This window comes from Ixodes scapularis, unplaced genomic scaffold (assembly GCF_016920785.2).
Source record: "Ixodes scapularis isolate PalLabHiFi unplaced genomic scaffold, ASM1692078v2 PGA_scaffold5__190_contigs__length_132052651, whole genome shotgun sequence".
NCBI classification, from domain to species: domain Eukaryota; kingdom Metazoa; phylum Arthropoda; class Arachnida; order Ixodida; family Ixodidae; genus Ixodes; species Ixodes scapularis.
In genome coordinates this window covers 8989966-9009056 of record NW_024609880.1, presented here as the reverse complement: position 1 = coordinate 9009056, position 19091 = coordinate 8989966, and the positions used below count along the sequence as shown (strand labels likewise).

At 46.1% G+C, this 19091-nt stretch overlaps 1 long non-coding RNA gene across 10 annotated transcripts in view; it reads right to left on the bottom strand.

Annotated features, from left to right (window-relative positions):
- Nucleotides 1–19091, bottom strand: part of LOC115318937 — a 66782-nt gene that overhangs the window by 40732 nt on the left and 6959 nt on the right. For 6 of the 10 annotated variants that reach the window (XR_005716033.3, XR_005716025.2, XR_005716026.2 and 3 more), the window contains exon 1: nt 18126–18339. This is a non-coding gene — a long non-coding RNA (uncharacterized LOC115318937). Of the gene's footprint in view, nt 1–639; nt 698–18125; nt 18340–19091 lie in introns of those variants that run through there. The other 4 variants (XR_005716030.2, XR_005716032.2, XR_006078370.1 and 1 more) reach the window with 4 other exon arrangements.

The window sequence follows — 19091 nt, the reverse complement described above, 5'->3', positions numbered from 1 at the left end:
AAAATAAAAATTTGTGATTAGTTCGCAACAAGTAGCAATCCTTCACTAAGCTGGATAGATTCAAAATTATGTCTGCGTTTGATTGTGAAAAAATAAGCTTCCATTCCACTGCCACAGATCATTCTGAGCTCCGTCAATTAAATAAACCTATCGGCTCGTCTGGCTTTACAGTTCCTGCTTTGCACCTAACCACGGTGAAAGATACACTCTTTAGGTGAGGACACGCCGGGGCTGAACGCGCGGCACGAGGAATCAAATAGTGTTCGTTCGACGGGCATCCGAAAGACTGCATCATTCGACTGCCACCGTGCCCGCGACTGACAGTGTCACCGGCGGCCAAACGGCGGAACTGTGTGACAGCAAAAAATCATTATCTCGTTGTCATGACACCCCGGTACACCATGGTCTTTCTGCATGTGTGACAACCTCGCTGGAGCTCTGCGCGTGTGGTACATAAGGCGGCACGAGCCGTCTTGAACGTGCCCACGGGTCGACGAGTCACCTGCTGGCGTTGCTTGAAACCAAAGTGAGAGAGTGTGAAGGGCGAACTTCATCGGGCCGTGGCCAAGAGCGCGCTGTCCTCACCTGAAGAGTATTATCTTACACCGTGCACCTAATTAAAGTATCTGGAATGCTCACCTTTGAGGAAAAACGAACTGGTGCTTGCTTGCTTGTAGGCCGTGGAAACTGGGACAAACTGGGAGAGAGATTTGCGATTAGTTGCGTTCAAGTAGCAATTACATTGAGTAGCCCCGTAAAGTACACTAAGTCGATAGGATGGAAGCTTGGGCGAGTTGGTGAACCATACTTGGCGGTGACAGCGCAGCAAAATTAATCTCACACCAGACACTCAGGAAGACAAGCACACGCGCTGAACTTACAACTCTTGTGTATTCGACTGCTTCATTTTTCTCTTCAACGTCTGGGTTGACTTTTCAGAACGTGATAAGTAGAAGAAGTAGCACGAAATACAAAGGAAAATTCTAAAGAGAAGGCAAAAGAACAGTAAAAGAGAAGACAAATGAAGAAACGGAAAAAATATCTAAACGAAACACTTTTCCAAATTGTCCCTCTCCCTCATCGCTATCATTTAGATAGAAATTGGGAGCTCTTTGGTCGACAGCGCTATAGAAGGACTACTTACAGACTTGTCCTTCAGCTGTGCTATCCTTTCCGCTTCCATTATTTCTCTAGTCAATGCGTCTCTACTCCTACCTATTACAGAACAATTTTCAAAATGTGCTATACAGCCACAATCGCGACAATGGATTCCCAAGTGTCCAGCTACGACTCGGTGGGTGTTATAAAAATGCTCTCTTAAACGATCATTCAAACACCTTCCAGTCTAGCGTACATACTCTCTACCACATGAGAGTGGGACAGAATATACGACTCCTTCAGTACAATTTACAAAGCTCTTTTGGTGTTTTTTCAAACAACCAACTTCCCGGTGTGCCGTCATTTACCTTCCTGCACAGGCTTAGAAGCTTATTTGGTGCTGAAAAAGCAACATTAATGTTAATGCAGTTACCTATCTTTTTTAGACCGTGCTAAACTTTATGTATATATGGAACAATGGCCATCCTTTTCTTTTCTGTATTGCGTTTAGGTCGTTCACCCCCATCTTATTCTCTTTAATAAATCCTCTGCAACGACTGTAAGTAATGCACTAGGATATCCTGTTGACTTTAACCTGGCGATTTGAGCATCAAAGCTAACCTTAAGTGAATGAATACAAGACTTATTAAGCACACTGGTGAGACATAATTTAACAATGCCTCGCTTAACAAGCTTGGAGTGTGCTGACTGAAAATTAAGAGGTTTCTTCCCTCTCGGTTTGTATGACCAACATACATGATGCTCCGAAAAAATTAATCTGAGGTCCAAGAACTGTAAGGAACCTTCTGTGGAGAGCTCATGAGTGATTTCTGGTGGATCTATACAGGATTTACAACAGGAAAGAACATTAGAGACTAATATTTGAAAGTCCTTAGCTGCACAATCTAGCACAATTAAAAAATCATCTACAAAGCGAAACACCTTCACAACAGAAGAAGCATCTAAGCTACGTGAAAGGATCCGGCCCCGATGCGCGAGGTAAAGGTTACTCAAAACTGGTACTATGCATGAACCAATGCATACCCCTGCTTTTTGGAGAAAGGTGTTACCCTCCCAATACGCAAACATAGATTTAAAATATACGGTGAGCAGTTCAAGGAAACCACCTTGCAAAAATCCTGACGCGGTCTGAAAAGCAATAAGTCATGTATTCATTCAACTAAGGTTAGCTTTGATGCTCAAATCGCCAGGTTAAAGTCAACAGGATATCCTAGTGCATTACTTACAGCCGTGGCAGAGGATTTATTAAAGAGAATAAGATGGGGTGAACGACCTAAACGCAATACAGAAAAGAAAAGGACGGCCGTTGTTCCATATATACATAAAGTTTAGCACGGTCTAAAAAAGATAGGTAACTGCATTAACATTAATGTTGCTTTTTCAGCACCAAATAAGCTTCTAAGCCTGTGCAGGAAGGTAAACGGATCGGCACACCGGGAAGTTGGTAGTTCGAAAAAGCACCAAAAGAGCTTTGTAAATTGTACTGAAGGAGTTGTATATTTAGAGTATGTAGGCCAGACTGGAACGTGTTTGAATGATCGTTTAAGAGAGCATTTTTATAACACCCACCGAGTCGTAGCTGGACACTTGGGAATCCATTGTCGCGATTGTGGCTGTATAGCACATTTTGAAAATTGTTCTGTAATAGGTAGGAGTAGAGACGCATTGACTAGAGAAATAATGGAAGCGGAAAGGATAGCACAGCTGAAGGACAAGTGTGTAAGTAGTCCTTCTATAGCGCTGTCGACCAAAGAGCAGCAATTTCTATCTAAATGATAGCGATGAGGGAGAGGGACGATTTGTAAATGTGTTTCGTATAGATATTTCTTCCGTTTCTTTATTTGTCTTCTCTTTTACTGTTCTTTTGCCTTCTCTTTAGAATTTTCCTTTGTATTTCGTGCTACTTCTTCTACTTATCACGTTCTGAAAAGTCAACCCAGACGCTGAAGAGAAAAATGAAGCAGTCGAATACACAAGAGTTGTAAGTTCAGCGCGTGTGCTTGTCTTCCTGAGTGTCTGGTGTGAGTTCGATTTTTTCTGCGCTGTCACGTTCAAGTACACTAAGTCGGAAAGATTTAAAAAATTACATGCGCGGGACATAGATAACCTCTTGCGACGTAACTAGGCATACGTCAATAGCGCTCGCGTGTATTACAGAAAAATAAGCTTCAATGAAGGAGCCCCCAGTCGTTCTGAGCTTCGTCAATTAAAAATGCTGTACCGGTCGTCTGGCTTCAGTATTCCTGCTTCGGGAATCTGGGATTTTCACCTCTGAGGAAAAGCAAACTGGGACCTGCTGGCTCTTAGGCCTTGGAAACTGCCAGAAAGATTTGCGATTAGTTGCGTCCAAGTACCAATTTCTTTGACCAGCCACCTACAGCACACTAAGCCGGATAAAATCAAAATTACATGTGCGTGACATAATATGCCTCTTGTGACAAAACTTGGCACATGTTTTGTCGCCTACAGCAACACTGAAGCCAGACAGACAAGCGATACGGCATATTTAATTGACGGAGCTCAGAACGACTGGGGACGCTTTCACTGAAGCTTGTTTTGCTGCAATACAAGCGTGTATTGCAGCAAAACAAGCTTCAGTGAAAGCGTCCCCAGTCGTTCTGGGCTCCGTCAATTAAATATGCCGTACCGCTTGTCTGGCTTCAGTATTGCTGCTTCAGAGCAATCCAGAAAATCTAGAATCCTCACCTTTGAACAAGAATGAACTGGCGCCTGCAGGCTTGTGGGCCGTGGAAACTGCAAGAGATTTGCGATTAGTTACGTTTAAGTAACAATTTTTTTGAGTAGCCAACTACAGCACACTCAAAATTATATGCACTGGACATAGATGCCTCATGCGACGAACTTCCTTCATCCTTGTTTTCTGTTAACTCTGCCCACCTTCACCCCCCGCCTCCAATTTCTGTGCTACTTTTTAAATCTCGATTCCCTGGTTCCCAAAGGCCATGCCATGGCTTGTGCCACTCACAGGTCTGTCAGCTCTGCAACCGGCGCCATTGTGGCAAAGACGCCAAAGCACCTGGCGCTTATGTGCTCTTTTAATATTTTGAGCATGGCTCAAAACAGGTGTATGGGTGTCTGGTATGCCCTTTGCTTATTTGCGGATCGTTTCGAATCAGAGGGTAGGCGCTTCTGCGATCTGAGCGCATGCTCGGTTTTTTACAATAGTTGAAATTGAACTCTGCAGGAATTTTCAATCATAACAAACAGAATGTGCATGCCAAAAGGCATAGCAAATGAAACATCCACCGTCTATCTATTTTCGGTTCTTGTCCGCAAGAAGCTGTCGTATATGTAGCCTTCCTTGCTTAAGCCACTCATCCCTAATGTCCCGGTTGGGTCTCGTCCTGATGAATTGTCGGTGGAGACCTGAGGTGCAGTCAACATCAGATTAGACCTTTTGAGACAGAACCATATACTTGCTGGAAGGAAGTACACCCAAACGAATTTTAGACATGTCATTTATAGTGAGTTTTAAAATGAGAGGCCTGATGTAAAATGAGACGTCAATAATGATGCACCAATTTTGCGAACCTAAAATTTTGAAGGCCTTGTCCCCCTAAGGCACATGAATCCCGGCATGTGGATGAAATTTTTACCTTAAGATCCTGACTCAATGCCCATCCCCGAATATTTGACCACCACACTTTTAGAAAAAGATAACTTTTTAGAAAACACCGAGTCATCGACCACCCCTACAAAAGCCTGAACCAAGCCTACTAGTACCGTGGCTTGTTTGCTCCGTGCCGCCTTGAGTTAATTCGGGCTGACAATTTTTTTTTCAAATGGAACCCACATTCTTAGTTTCGGTTTCACTTGTAGAGGCAGGTGGATACTTTTGTAAAGCTTCCTCCCTATGCGCTTCCGAGTCAACATTTTTGCAATGGCCAACCCCCGGGCTTTGATTTTTGCGCTCCTTGACAAATGCTGAAACTCATATAGCAGTGATGTGATTGGCCTAAGCCGTGTTGGAGCACCTTTCGGAGCAGCCAAAACAGTGTTTTGGAGCAGCAAAAGTAGCTTTTAAAGCAGATATTCTAATAAAAATAAAAATATTTGTTTTAAATGCTGGACACGCGAAGGGAATCTTGCTCGTCGAAATAAACCAATTATGGTCAAGTTTGGCCACCTGGGAGTCTTTCAAGATGTAACTGAAATGCCAATGACATGACACATTTCTTTTTGGTTTTCGAAACATTCTGCAAAGCTGGAGCAAGCTTTGCTTTAGCTTAGGGTAGTATTGAATGTCCAATTTTAATGTCCCCAAAGAGACATTGCGACATCCCACAAGTGTACAGTGCTGTAGGCATTGCCAAGCAATTCCGAAAAACCGCTTGCCACCGTTTTACTGATTGCCGACGTGCCAGATTTTCGTCAAAAGTAATTAAATGTAAAACACTAAATTGCAAGCGTCCCGGCTGGTGCCTCTGTCGTGCAATTATGTTTGCATCGTTGGTTTGCATGCACGTGAGGGCAACTCCGGCAGGCTTGCAGGTGCATGTGCTTTGTCGCGCGAGCGAAACGGCTGTTTAATCGAAACCGAAAGCATGCCTCTCCGCTCCGTCCCAACTGGTTGCCAAAAATCTATGCAAAATGTAACTGCCCAGCATGCGACAAAAAAAGAGTCCAGCGCCGCGTGCTTGCAAGGCCGGCAGGCGAGGTACGAGCTAAACACAGAAAAAAAGAACCTGAGCGCATTGATACAAGACATCGCGAGCCAGGGTCGCTTTGTGCAACGACTGAACTCGAGACAAACAAGCGTTCTCTGCGGGTTCAGCGTGCGGACATTCCCTTCCTTGCTTTAGCTCACTTCAACTTTTCTTCAGAACACATTTTGCACGTACCGGGGTCCCTCTCGAAAGAAAGCCCACCAAGAGAAACCTAGGTAATCAATACTTCGACACAGCAGTCTTTGAGTTAGAGAGGGATTTTTGTAGCAGCGTATATTTTAAACAAGAACATGAATGTTGATGAACATGCGGCGGTCCTTATGTTTCAGTTTAGGAAGCTCCATATCTGCAATGTCGTGTGGCCGTTGATTTCAGGAGCGAGAGCTTCAGCTCAAAAAGCAACTCCCGCCGCGCCAAAACATAGTTTCGTTTCACAGCGCCACGTCATGGCTGGTACCCAGCACGCTAGCGTTGCAGCACACACGCACGCCAACATCTATCGTTAAAAAAAAAAAATCGCGAGACGAGATTATTGCTTACGAGACGACGAGAGCATGAAAGAAGAGACGGCATGGCGGGAAAAGACCATTAAAAAAAACCATGGACGATTGATGCAGGATATTTTGTGTCGGGCGGCCGTTTGCGCCGCCTAGCTCATGCATGCTCAGTTACGGTACTTAGTTTAGTTTCGGTTTTGAAAGGCGACCAAAATTGGCCCTTTGGCGCAGGCTCGGCGCAGATTACCCATATTTCGACAAAATGTAGCAGGGTTAGCCCCTTGGTGCAGTTTGGCGCAATTGGCGCAGCCATCACATATATAGGCGGGCAATAGCTCGCCTTGAAAATACTTGCTCTTGGTGGCCGAGAACAAACTCGTGTTTCTGATTGGCAGCCATTTGCTGCGAAGGATACCTGCACATGTCCTAAAGAACCCAGTCTTAGTCTAATACAGATGCTTTGGCCAGACAGACACAAAAGCCTGACACAAGACCACTATAAAGACCGGAAATGGAGTGTCTGTGAGGAATAAAACACACAACCCAGATAGGCATCAATCACTCACCTTGAAAACACTTGCGATGAGCGGCAAAGAGCAAACTTCTGGCCTTGATTGGCTGGTGCTTGCCACCAAGACCTGCATGTATAAGAAAGAACCCGGTCTTAATTAAACTTGGGTGTTTTTGCAGAAGGGAGACAAAAAATACTAATGCAAGACCACTACACATAGGAAATGGCATCCAAGGAGAATGAAACACTAAACGCAGTGTGTTAGTGTTGACTGTTTTTTCCCCCCCGAGTCACCCGTTTTCTCGGACGAGCCCCTGGGCTCGGTCCTTGGGCCACTTTTGTTTTCAATTTTTATTAACGATTCAAAGATACACCACCCCAATGTACAAAGCCGATTTTTTGCTGACGATTGTGTTTTATTTGCCAAGGTAAACAACCCGTCTGATCAAGAAGAATTAAATTAATGTCTATCTTTGGTTCATGCATTGTGCATAAAATGGAATATGGTTCTAAACTCTAAAAGGCGTGTTCAAATGGCCTTGACGCGGAAGAACAACCCTTTGTTTTTTTACATATTCTATCAAATGAGTACCACTCGATACTGCTAACCAATATCAATACCTCGGAGCTTTAATTACCTCTGATTTGTCATGAAGTGCACATATTGAGTTTATAGCTCGTAAAGCAATGCGGAAGCTCTGGTTTTTAAGACGAAATATTAACCTGTGTTCACCTGAAACTAAACTGACTGCTTATAAAACCATCATAAGACCAATGCTAGAATATGCATGTATTGTATGGGACCCTCATACAAAGCTGTCAATCGATATGTTACAGACTGTGCAAAAAAAAAAAAAACATTGCAGTTTGTGTACAACCATTATGGTTTTATGTCATCAGTTTCAGATTTGTACCCAAGATCGGGATTGAGTGATTTGGCAACCCAGAGAAAAACGGACGGCTGAAGTTTCTTTATAATATGATATAGGGTAATTTGCGACTGCGTCTCTGTGATTACACTTCATTTAACGAAACAAGGCCCATGAGAGGCAAACACCAATTAACACTTGTCGAACCATTTTGTGGAACCACTTTGTTCAAAGCATCCTTTTTTCCTAGAACCACATGTGAGTGGAATAAGCTTCTTGAAAGTGTTTTGATTTGAGATCATTAGATGCTTTTATTGAAGCACTACTCTCGCACTTTGTTGAGCAGTGGCGCTGTCTGCTTGTTTGTACTACTTCCGCTTGTCTTTGAATATTGTTTTTGTACACCTCCTGCCTGGGCGTTCCACAGAATGCTGGCAGTATCACCAAATAAATAAATAAATAAAATATAGGCAGGCAATAGCTCACCTTGAAAATACTTGCTCTTGGTGGCCGAGAACAAACTCGTGTTCATGATTGGCAGCCATTTGCTGCGAAGAATACCTGCACATATCCTAAAGAAACCAGTCTGAGTCTAACACAGATGCTTTGGCCGGTCAGAGACACAAAAGTCTGATACAAACCACAAAAACCAGGAAATAGTGTCTGCGAAAGATGGAAACAGACCCAGGTGGAAAGGCTCGTTCTGTTTCACCTTAGTCAAATAGTGTAGCTCATTTTGCTAAAACAATGCATATTTGCTAAAAAATGTATAATATATATTTTGCCCCATTTAGCAGAGTTTACTGCCAAGGGTACCTGCACACCAGAATAAGTCAGACTTAGTTTTTTTTTCTTTTGATGAGCGACAACAGAATCCTAAACGGGTGATGAAACAAAATATAAGCCTACCAAGCCAGGCTAGTTTGCCTTGATGCAAGCACAGTGCCTCGGCCGACAAATGACGTTCTATTCTTGGTCACTTGCCATATTTGGTGGGAATAGTAAAGTAAATGAAAATAAGGCTATCTCTCTTGCAGCCCACAGCTGCAAACGAAATTCATATACCTCGATAAACGACCTAAAAATAAAATTGGGTGGTGGCCAAGCGGTTTATGGTGTCAAATTTCAAATTTACAGACTGTGTTGTTCTGGTTGAAGTCCTCCTGGTGTATATGTTTATCCTTATTAATTATACTTAAATTGTTTTTTTTTTATTTTTGAGGCACTAGCACATAATTTATACGCTAATTCAGCTTTAGAAGCGTTTTAAGAATACTCCACGGCTTCCTAGTGCTTGTAATAAATTCTCAATAAGAGCGGGTTTCAATTTTTTTTCTTGCTCTCGCTGCTGCTTGCTTCCTCACCCTTAAAATGCTGACAACTCGACACAAAAGTAATAAAAAATGTGCTTCAAATGTGATGAAGATGAGCATTTCCAAGTTGTACCCCTGCTTCATGCCCTGACCATGCCACCATACCACAGCTGAATGCAGCGACGAATGGTCCCAGGTGCTGTGACCCGACCGTATATAGCCTTACGGTGTGGCGCGACTCATGCAGCCCCTATGCTTGATGATGGAGCCAGTGTGCGAGGTGCGACCTGCTAGAGCTGTGCAAGCCACAGCTTTACAGCCTGCAAAGGGTGGGAAGATGCCCCTCCCTTTGCAGAGCTTGCAATAGCTTAGCAAGAAGCTATTGCAAGCACAAGGGAGCCACAGTGTGTGAATAAAGGCACTTCTGAATGTGAATTAGTGTGTAAATTATGCGTCTATACGTTAAAACTTAAAAAAAAGTATTATTTATAAATATATATATACTGTATACTAAAAAAAAGGCAAAAAGAAAAGAAACGTCTCCAGGTGGGTTTGAACCCAGAGCTCCACTGCCCTTGATTTCAGTTCCCTAAAACCCGCTTCAGATGGGGCAACTTTTCTAGCAATTTTGAGGTTGCTGGCGGGTAATTCCCTAGGTTTTCCCAGATCAGCACGAATTTCTGAGATCAGGTTCGGCTTAAAACAGACACGCAACTCGAACAAACTGGAAAAGTTTGAAGCGGCAGCAGCCAATCAGGGACGCAATATTTTCACGTGACACCCCTGTGGTGGTGAGGATGACAGCTGAAGACTTGGTCCTGGTTTCAAATGGATCGTTTTTAGAAATAAACTTTTTCAGAAACATGAGTGAGTATTAATGCCAGTCAAAGATATAAAAACATGTTTTTAGCACATAGTTGTGCGTCTATATAATGCAAGAAAAATCAAATTTCATGATGATGATGGCAAGTCGTAGCAATTTGGTTGCAGCGTCTGAACGCAGGCGGCCTGTGTTGCTGGTGTTGCGACGTTAAGTTGCTGGGGGAAATTGCCCCGTCTGAAGTGGGGCTTAGGCTTGCTTCCACCGTTCACGCTCGGCGAGCAAGCCCGCTTCAACCGTTCACACCTCAAGGCAAGCTGGACAGCTACAAGCCACCTAAATGTCTACCGCCGCATCCCCGGCCAGGCCGTGACGCGACATAACTTATTAAAAGTCTTGCTGTCAGTGCCACGACCGGCCAGAGAGAAGTCGAGAAAGAATCATCTAAATCAACTCGTAGCTTTCTTGGAACGACCCCCCTCAAGGGAGAGTCGTCCCTCCGCCTTTCGTCGACTGTTGGACTGACGCGAAGAAACTAGCCGTCTTGGCCCAGCAGTTACAAATCATAGTGCTCATTAACTCGCCTGCCAGCGTTCCAGGTGCCAACCGCAATTTCCGCCAGTTTACCCGACACCCGCTGACAATCTCGTCTGCCAGTGTTCCCGGTGTCAACTGCCATTTCCGCAATCTTTCCAACACCCACTGTCAAAAACCCATCTGCACTCCAGGCCTCGACAAGCGCTTACTTGCCTACCGCATCACCCCAAGCCTAAATCCTAAATCTGCAATGAGTCCTGGCTGTTTCCCCTCCTGCCACTCGTTATCCTGCCTTCCAGCGAACATGCCGTGACTCTCCTCTGCCTCTGGAGACGACTTTCTCACATCTTAACCGCGCTCCCAGTCTCCTGCCAACCACTATTCTAGGGTACCCGAGAAAGCGTGTATTCAACCTCGTTCTTCAAGCCCTTTAGGTACTTGATTCGAGGAGACACCTGCTGAGGTCTGCCGTGAGACAAGTCGCCAAAATTCCAACATATTTGTCTCAACGGGCATCGTTAGCATTAGTGAACAACCCGCTCAACGAATCCGTACGACTCCCTGGGGACGACTAGAAGCAGAGGCATACCGAATGAGCCTCACGTTGGATGTGCCATTTTAATACTGGTTTCTTTATGGAGTTCGCTTAGCTACTAATAATCACCGCCCAATCGGTATGCGCTCCGCCCGTCACCCAGGGAGTGACATACAGCACCGAGAAGACAGCGAATAAGTTTACTACCTCACGGTTGCCCGTCGTTCAGAGCCAGCAGTCCAGGCACGCCGACCCTTGTTGTCGTCCGTCGATCAGAGCTCACAGTCAGAGTCAGTGTCCAGGCCTGCGGATCGTCCTTCCCATGCCAGCGCTGCGTAGGCTGGCTGTCCCGGGCTATCACTGCCCGAGTCTCGCTGCGGAACCACCCCGGGATCGTCGTGGCCTAGGCTAGATGGCCAGGACTCGCCGCTTCTACCGGTCCGGTTTGAACCTCGCTGGTGGACCGCTCCAAGCCAGGCAGCCCGGCTCCGATGTTCCTGCCCAGCTCCAGCCTCGCTCAGCACGCACTGTCTCGCGCCAGCTCGTGACTTCTTTCTCCGCCGACCGCCTGTCACGTGCCCTCTGCGTCGTCTTTCACCCTTGGCTCCCACAAAGTTAAGGAAAGGGAATGTACCATTATGCTCAGTGAAGTTCGGTGAGAAGACCCGGGACTCGAGCAGGAATGCCGTTATCCTTGGTGTGACCCTACGAGACTCTCTTGCTGCTTTTGCTGGGGTTTATCTAACTGAAGTACCTGTCTGAAAAGTAGAAGAAACATATGTGCATAACACTCATTATTCACAAGAAAATTTGTCAACATCCAAAATGACCCATGGAGAAAACTATGTGAGGAATTTGTTGGCCACGTTGGCCGAGTCACCTCTCGTGGCCAATGTTTCATTGCAACTTTAATTGTAGTAAACAGTCAAAGGGTATATTACAAGGTGCAATTTGGTTTTGTGCGAACCTACAACGCACAAAACAGCACTCTAACACAGTATGTAGAGGTACCTCTAAACAAATTCCAGGGTTTCATGGAGCCTCCTTCAGATAACTGATGTTGAACATAAAATGTGTGCACCAAGGAGTGAGCAAACAGTGACTTTCAATTAGTCTCAAGCACCAGCGACATGTCGACGAGGAGTGCAATGCGTAGAATGTCGTCTAGAGGTGTGCAGCCAAGATAAAAAGGCGAGATATAACGATATCAGAATAAGATCACACCAAAAAGGTTCCGTTACAATCTAGGCACAATAATGAGTCAACCGACGTACAGCCGCGATTCACTCTGTGTTGAGGTGAAACATGGCCAACAAAATATAAAAAACGCGTCTTTTTTTTTTTTTTTTTTTTTCTGTACATTATTTGCTCTGCGCCGTTGATAGAAGGACAGTTGGGCGGCGTCACAAAGTCACTCGCTAGCGCTTTTTCAAATTCGTTCATCGGCACTCATGGTATACCCGGGAGGAGAAAAGTACGAGCTCAGAGCCGAGCCGCCGAGCGTCGATTGCGGCTTTCCTAAAGAGAAGCTCCGGTACGCTTCGGCGACTCGTCAGCTTCAGACGCCTCTTCGAACGAGCCTGACGTGCCCGCGAATCCAATGAGCCGAACGGGCGCGGCAGAAAGCACGCCGGAAGGAAGGGGGCTGGAGGCTGAGTATCCGAAAGAGACGCGGCGCTGGTTTCTATGTCTATTTCGTACATGAGATAACAAACTGGCAAAGCTAGCCGAGTGTGAACAGTGACCGACGTTACATTGGAGCACACGCAGTCGAAATGACGCCTGCAACAGAGCACAGCTAGGTGCTTTCAACAGGGGACACAGGCGTTCAAAAAGGCCTCGATTTAAAAACTTCACTTATCCTTTCTGTCCTTCGGTGTTTACTTTGATCCGCGTACGCCAAAGCACTCAATGCTGCAAGTAATAGAGTCGTGTATACATACCTTTCGAAGCAATTGAAAGTGTGTAGGTTTCGCTCGATGCCCACGACATCGAGCGACATCGAACGACATCGAGTGCGACGAACGCCAATCACGCCGGCTGGCCAGGCTGGCCGGGTCGCGCAACACACAGTCGTTGACACAGACATAGTGGTGACAGTGGCGCAACCGACGCCCGCCCGCTGCGCGCTGCGCACTGCGCATGCTCGTCTTGGCGGCTCGCCAGCACGCCGGCGACGCCGGCATCGCGCCGGGCCAGCCGGGCTCGCTCCCTTCGAAGTTCGAACAGTTCGAAGTCCAAACTGTGGCCCAAACTGCTTGCGCGCGCGCGCGTGTTGGCGATGGAAACTGTCTTCTCAAAAAACGAGGCTGTAACGTATCGTTTGATGGCGCAAGTGCACGTATTTTTCACGTCGTTTTTTGGACAGTGTGTGTATCTCGCGAAACAGGCGACGAAAAGTGGTGGGTGAAATGTGCTCGCATGTCGTCGTGGATTTTGTGTACCACGTAGGATTACCCAGAAAGGTGGGTCAATATCGAGCCGAATCTCAAGCGATTCGGAAAAGTTCGGAAATATTCAAAGCGTTGCCATGGTTGCCAGATCACGTTGATGAGTGTTTCAACTTTTCGTGATACTAAATTCACTAAATTCTACAAAGTGCACAAAATAATGTTGTAATATAATATCATAGTAATTAATAAAATGCTCCGCTTTGTTTATAATATTTTGGATGTTTGTCGAGAATGGAAACCAGGCATCGCGGGAACATTGGTTTCGGTTTCGGATTACGACCAAAATAGGCATGCTTGGTGCACGCCGAAATACAAGCATACAAGCGCATGTTTTCATCGCCCGAGTGGCTTGGGCGGTTCGGCGACAGCCGGTTGTGGACCAGGGACCTCCGGCGTTGTCGGCGGGGCCATGGCAGTGACAACCGCGGCTGCCCTTCCAGCGAAACGCAAGCATGAAAAGTTCCCCGTGGATCTCGTCAGGCTGGGCGTGGCCGCCCCAGCCCGGCGGGATTCAGCAGACGTGCAGCCAGTGCAGCGGCGGGTCGACGGAGCGAGCCGATGTTTACGTGAAGATCAAGTTCTCATACTCCGGGGTTACCAGAGACGTCGACCGCGCTCGTCCGAGGTTCGCAGCAGTCCCCCCCCCCCCCTCACAAGAGATTGATGCCGTATGTGCAGTTCGGCAGGAACACATCTCGTGCCCATAATTACGGTCATAGTAGCACCAGTAGCACACACCACACATATGTAAGTATGTTCGATTCGATTATCTTTAACGTGTGTCCACTGCGGTATTGTTATCGAAACACGGGAAACAATCTAAAAGTCTTTGCGCCATACTATGTACGGCGGAAGGAGTATTTGTACCTTTCTAGTTAATGATATCTTAATTAGTGTTTGTTCCTGAACAATAAAGTTGCGCTAGACACCCCTATGTTGTTTCTTTTTCATCAAATAAAGTTCTAGTATACAATACTTGCTGCCGAGACGAAGAAACGACAGTGCCAGTGTGACGTTTTTCTTCGCCGGTGCCGTACGCGGTCGAAGCTGGGACGAGCAACACTTTTCATCGCTCTCGCGTCTTACGCAGCTAGCTCTAGAAAAGGAGACGAATCATTTCCTTGCCTGAATATATTTATTGAGCGTTGCGCCACATTATGTATAATAGACAGCATTTCGCTACATTTTACCGATCCCCTCGAAACCGCACAGAAACCAAAACCGTGCATTTGTTAGGCCTACGCCAACCACACCGATCAGCTCAGCTGGACCTGGGCGCGTGCCAGGATTTAGAATGACAGTACAGTACATACCATAAGTTGAAGTAAGCAAGACGAAATCTGGAACACAACTGACCGCATTCGCGAGGTTTACGACAAGGTTCATAGTGCCGTCTGCAACCAGCAACGAACCTGACGAATCTCCGAATCTGCCGAATATTCGTCACGGGAAGTTCGGAAATTTCCGAATCCGACCGAATCCGAATCTCCAGTGATTCGTCCCATCACTACTTAGATTGGAAAGCCGAAACACCAGTTAGCGTTGCGGGAAAGGTTTGCTCCATGCATACCGCCTAAAAACGAATTGACGTGCAATTGAACAACGGTGCGCCGGTATCGGCGTGCTTCCGTCTCGCTGCGAGACAGAACCGACGGAACCAGGGAATCTGACAAATTTGGGGGTTTCCTGCGTCGACGAGCCGGTTCAAGAATGTTTTCTTTAATTGAAATCGTAACAGCATGCATGGTCAATAGGGAGTATTCACTGGACGCCATATTTGAGGGCGATGTTTAGAGCGCATGCTCGGAACGAGCTCACGTTAATAGGCTCCTAAGACCGGCAATCTTGGTGGTGCGAAACGCACGTGGCGAAAGAACTATGGAAGCACGCCGTCAGCACAGGCTCAGCAGTCGCGCACATAGCTATGGCCGCCAGTAAATACGCCCTATAAATACAGGGTGAAACAAGGAGACACCAGGCTCTTTAAATCGACCGGAAAATTCGGTTTCTTAACCTATCGCGCCACGACTTTGTGCAGCGTTGCCCACAGATGGTGCACTTTTTTTGTAAAATTTGCAAAGAGCGAACTTACCTGAGGAAAAAGTAAAGAAAGAAAAAGGCTTAGCTCCTATGGAAACGCAGCGACGCCACCGGTCTTCAAACAACACGGCGCCGTTTCGCACGGGTCACAAGAGATGGCGCAACGAACGCCGCCAACGAACGAGCAAACGGCGCCGAGAGCCAGCGCCTCAAGCAGACAATCTTTTCGACTCAAAAGCGGAGCGCGTTCCGCGGGCGGCGACAATCGCAGAAACAAAAACAAGTGCGGTAACAACAAGGAACTGCAGTTCCTGTCTGCGTCGTCTGCTCGTTCGTTGGCGGCAGTTGGCGTCACGACCGCTTGCGCCATCTCTTGTGGCCCGTGCGAAACGGCACCGTGTTGTTTGAAGACCGGTGGCTACGCTGCGTTTCCATAGGAGCTAAGCCTTTTTCTTTCTTTACTTTTTCTTCAGGTAAGTTCGCTCTTTTCAAATTTTACAAAAAAAATGCACCATCTGTGGGCAACGCTGCACAAAGTCGTAGCGCGATAGGTTAATAGCGAGTTCGTTTCACAACACTCGTGCCCACGCGTGCCCACTCGCAGCAAGGAACGGGTTCGTTTCGGCCGGCGCTCCACGAGTGGTTGCACTCTCCGAGTTCGTTTCATCGCTGACACCCCACGCGTGCATGCGCTCGCTGCACCGAGAAAATCGGGAGTGCGCCAAAATGCAATCCCGTCATGCCTCGCTCCGGCGGGGCCGGCGAGGAGCGGGAGCAGACGACGAGGGTTCGTCTCCTACGATATGTGGCGGAACCGAACGGAAAAAAAAGAGGCGAGAAACAGACGCACAGTGCTGTCTGTTTCTCGCCTCTTTGTCCCCGTTTTTTGAGCGCTAAAATGTATTCCAAAAGCGCACTGTGCTGTCTGTTTCTCGCCTCTTTGTCCCTGTTTTTTGAGCGCTAAAATGTATTCCAAATTCTAAAACCAACTAGCCCAACAATCTACTCTACGGAAAAAAAAAAAGTAGATTTTCTGATAGAAATCATGTCCCGCGGGCAACGAAATCAAACGCGAACTTGAATTGTGAGCGCCTGCTATTTCACGAAGGAAGCAATTGACAACCCGTGATTCATTTGCAGGTTTTAAATCACTCTGTTGCCGTAAAAACGCTGAAATATACCAGTGTGTAAAGAAATGCTCAGAACAAACGCAACAGCGGCCCTCGAGATTTCTATCACCATCCGTGTGCGGGTGAAAAATTGAACATTTGTCGATAAAACTCCCCCTCTGACTACCCAATAAGCATCAAAGAAAGCTAAAGATGGTGACTTTACCCGAGGATTGGGCAACATCATCATGTTTAACATTTACCTAAGCAGCTAACTTGCCCCGTCGTATTTTGTTCGAGAAAGCTCTCGTTCTCGACGCCCTCACCAAAGCTAATATCTAATCCACCTATAGTGACGATTTAAATCGAAAATCCCAGTTTTGCTGGATATTCTAACAGGCTAGTTTTAAGCCGTACCCTTTCAGTGGTTCACGCATAATACCATGCTCAAACGGATCAAGCTTCTGCTCGGACAGCATCATTAGTTTTCTTCAGTGTAAACGGTTATAAGAATTGAAAGATCGCAACCAGCTGCTTTGTAGACAGCTGGTTGCGGAAATTTACGCCGTCTGTAACTAGCTCTACGGCAGCCGAGCTGCTTGAAGGCATTGCAACTATAAACTACAGGCTGCAGTTGCCAACGTTAGTAGATAAACGTTGGTAGCAACTGCATTCTCGCATTCCCACGCATCGCTCGGAACCTCTATGCTCGGAACAGAAAGGCGCTAGTTTCGGTTTGAAGTCGGTGCCTTTTCTACAACATAGATGGCGGCAGCATCAGTCTTCTGCACTCGGTGCATTTGGCAAGTTCGTTTGAGTCCAGTTTTCCGTGCAACACTCTGTGAGTGCGATGCCTTCTGTTAGAGAACTCGAACGGTGCCAGTGTGTGCGAAACGAACTCGCTATAAGAGACCGAATTTTTCAATTAATTTGAAGAGCCTGGCGTCTCCTTGTTTCACCCTGTAGATCGGCCATGGTAACCTTCCAGATATGTGCACGAAACGGGTCTTAAAACCTTTCAGGAATATTAAAACGTTCGTAGAAACTTCATACGTTGCAGTCTCTTTTGCTTTAGAGTCTGCGGCTCCACACGGGCCTAATTATTTATCTTCGAAATATTTTCGGCTTCTGCCACCCGTATTCACGGTCGGAAGGAGCTTACTCGATCTACCGATCTAACTCTAGGGTAAAGGTGGTTATCGAAAACCTAACCGCGTCCAGCGTTTCTCTATTTTTGTTGTCACGTGACATAATCGGCCAGTGTAACTCGGATCCATTCGAGTAGGTTTGGAACGCAGCCTCGGTGTATCGCGCTCTTGTACGCTATGCGCCGTTTAGTTGCTGCGCTCGGAGTATGAAACTCGGAGCGTCGGAGTAGAAGTAAAGAAGCGCCGACTTAACGCGCCCACTATCCGCACTCGGAGTGCGAATAGGGACAGCCTGGATGGACTGGCTCGACAGTTATCTATTCGGACGTGACACGCCCGGCGGCGATGCTCTAAGCTCGTCTCTGTCATTTCGGCATGCGTCTCACTTCAAACTTTGAATCTACAACGAAAACTAGCTGGATATCCCTTCAAATATGTTCAATCAACACGCTATCGAATCAATTTAAAAGAGAAACACTTGCTTACCGGCGGTTAGCGTTTCCCGAAGGTGCTCCGGCAGCCGTGCACAACCTACGGTCGTTGACTAGACGCAGCGTCCATCAGCGTCTCCCAGATATCGTTTGTTACTCTTGACAAAGTACCTGTAAAAGAAAAAAGAAAAAAAAACCTAAAGGAATCGGTTTAAAGGTAGAAATGAACGCAAACCACAGAGCGACGTCGACGACGGCGCGCTTCCCATTCGTATGCCAGACTGTGCCAGACCATCTGGAACTACGGAGCAAGTGGTGGTCACAAACGCAAAACTTTAAATGCTCTTTTTTTTCTTTTTTTACTTTTTCTTTTACACGTCGTATAAACAACGGCTTTTTTTTAACGCGCCTGCGACAATATTTTTGGAGTGACCGCTTTTGTGCAAAATTGTTTTGGTGCTACTGTAAATTCTGAATACTTTTGGTTTCGGTTTCGGAAACCAGGTGGAGAAAAAAAAAAAAAAAAAATAACGCTTTCGGAAACACTAGTAGCATCTCTGGAATCGTGATTTGAAAGGGAGATTGGAAATGACGCTTTCTTTTGTTTTAGTACAAACTCTGCCTTTATTTTTTTATTTGTGCTTTTTTTAACAATTGTGCTATCCCTTCGTCGCGTAGTACAAACTGTGCCTGCATTTATTTATTTTTTGTGCATTTTTGTGCAAAATTTATTGTTTTTTTATGCTATGGCTTCGTCACATTTTCCAAAATAAATATTTGTAGCACTTCAACAACCAATATAAATGAATTAATGAAAATGAATAAATATAAAGACGAGCTACTCTAATTCACAGTATGCCCGAAGTACAATGTGTGCCCTTAAAGATATTTTTAAATGCAAAGGATATTTATTTTCATAAATGCTTTCAGTATAGAAATAGCTAGGGATTTCGTGAGCATGGCTTGCAGCCAAGATGACGTCACAGTATTTCGGGACACTGATGCTATCATCCCAAAGGCG